Source organism: Sus scrofa, chromosome 10 (assembly GCF_054392235.1).
Source record: "Sus scrofa isolate SSC_HxYL_T2T_F1_AM1 chromosome 10, Sscrofa_HxYL_maternal_Yorkshire_Landrace_v2.0, whole genome shotgun sequence".
In the NCBI taxonomy this organism is placed as follows: domain Eukaryota; kingdom Metazoa; phylum Chordata; class Mammalia; order Artiodactyla; family Suidae; genus Sus; species Sus scrofa.
Window position 1 is genome coordinate 28,751,552 of NC_139392.1, and position 2,207 is coordinate 28,753,758.

At 40.6% G+C, this 2,207-nt stretch overlaps 1 pseudogene; it reads right to left on the reverse strand.

The window, feature by feature from the left end:
* Positions 1-721: 721 nt before the first annotated feature.
* On the reverse strand, positions 722-1,936 carry LOC146398892 (phosphatidylinositol 3,4,5-trisphosphate 3-phosphatase and dual-specificity protein phosphatase PTEN pseudogene; annotated as a pseudogene).
* Between the last annotated feature and the right edge of the window lie 271 nt (positions 1,937-2,207).

Genomic DNA, 2,207 nt, shown 5'->3' on the forward strand with positions numbered 1-2,207 from the left:
TCATTCCTGGACCCCAATACAGATTCCCTCCCTCTAGCTGCCTTTTCTAGCACCAATATGCTTTAAAAAAATAAAATGCACAAATAGCAAGCAGTGACTGTGGCCAATTCCTCAAATATCCAGATTAATAATTGTATCATGCTAAAGAAAGGTGTGTGTAAATAGCTGGAGATGGTATATGGTCCAGAGTCCAGCATAAAGCATATTCCTTTCTGAGCATTCCTTCCATTCCCCTAACCCGAATACATGCATTAGACTGTAGCAAAACCCTTTAGAAACTCCTCTTAGCCAACTGCAAACTTATCTGTTGCCACAAGAGCAAAGGGGTAGGATGTCAACCCGTATTTCATGAGCTCTTTAGCCCCTTCAGTTGGTGACAGGACACAAAATGAAATATTCCTACGTATACACAGCAGTCTGACTCCACTTTTTATAAAACTGGAATAAAATGGGAAAAGTGCCATCTTTATTTATCCTAAATTAATTTTAAATATCGGTTTGACACAAAAAGGTATATACATGACACAGCTACACAACCTTTTTTCAACAGGACAACAAGTGTCAAAACTCTGTGGATGTATAGGGTGAAACAAGATTGGTCAGGAAAAGAGAATTGTACCTACAACTGGTAATCTGACACAATGTCCTACTGCCATTTAAAAAAAGAAAAACATCCATTTTCAGATTATTTATGGTGTTTTATCCCTCTTGATAAAAAAAATCAGACTTTTGTAATTTGTGTGTGCTGAACTTCATCAAAAGGTTCATTCTCTGGATCAGAGTCAGTGGTGTCAGAATATCTATAATGATCAGGTTCATTGTCATAACATCCGGTGTTACAGAAGTTGACCTGCTAGCCTCTGGACTTTATGACTCCTTTACTGCTTTTGTGAAGTACAGCTTCACCTTAAAATTTGGAGAAAAGTGTCAGTTGGCCTTGTCTTTATTTGCTTTGTCAAGATCATTTTTTGTTAAAATGAGCACTAGATATTCCTTGTCATTATCTGTACGTTCCATACTGCAAATACTATCAATTTCTTGATCACATGGGCTTCCATTTTCTACTTTTTCTGAGGTTTCCTCTGGTCCTGGTATGAAGAATGTATTTACCCAAAAGTAAAAGATTTTTTCTTTTTTTAGCATCTTGTTCTGTTTGTGGAAGAACTCCACTTTGATGTCACCACACACAGGCAATGGCTGAGGGAACTCAAAGGACATGAACTTGTCTTCCCATCATGTGGGTCCTGAATTGGAGGTTGGCAGGCCACAAACTGAGGATTGCATGTTCCACCACTGAACACTGGAATAACTTCAAACAACATCTTGCGAAACAACAGTGCACTGGTCTATAATCCAGATGATTCTTTAACAGGTAGCTGTAATAATACACATAGTGACTCTGACTGGGAATAGTTACTCCCTTTTTGTCTCTGGTCCTTACTTCCCCATAGAAATCTTGTGCCTTTAAAAATTTGCCCGGATGAAACAAATATTCACAAATCATTACACCAGTTCATCCTTTTCCAGGTTTACAGTGAATTGCTGCAACATGATTGTCATCTTCACTTAGCCATTGGTCAAGATCTTCACAAAAAGGTTTGATAAATTCTAGCAGTGGTGGATTATGATCTTCAAAAGGATACTGTGCAACTCTGCAGTTAAATGTGGCGGTATCATAATGTCTTTCAGCACATACATTGTATATCTTGTAATGGTTTTTATGCTTTGACTCCAAAATCCTTACTACATCATCAATATTGTTCCTGTATATGCCTTAAAGTCTTTCTGCAGGAAACCCCAGAGCAATAATATTTGGATAAATATAGGTCAAGTCTAAGTCAAATCCATTCTCTTGATATCTCCTTTTGTTTCTGCTAACGATCTCTTTGATGATGGCTATCATGTCTGGGAGTCTGTGGCTGAAGAAAAAGGAGGAGAAAGATGGCAGAAGCTGCTGGTGGTGGGCCTTCTTCTGCAGGATGGAAATGGCTCTGCACTTGGCGGTAGCTGATGCCCCTCGCTCTGCTGCTGCTTGGCTCTGGACTGCAGCTGGGCAATGGCTGCTGCAGCGGCTGCTGGATGGTTGCAGCGACTGGGCCTGCTTCTCCTCAGCAGCCATAGGTCTGGCAGTGGTGGCAGCAGAATAGGGAGAAGACAAATAATCCTCAGAAAGGCTGCCTCCTCCTGGGGCCTCTGGAGCCTGGGCC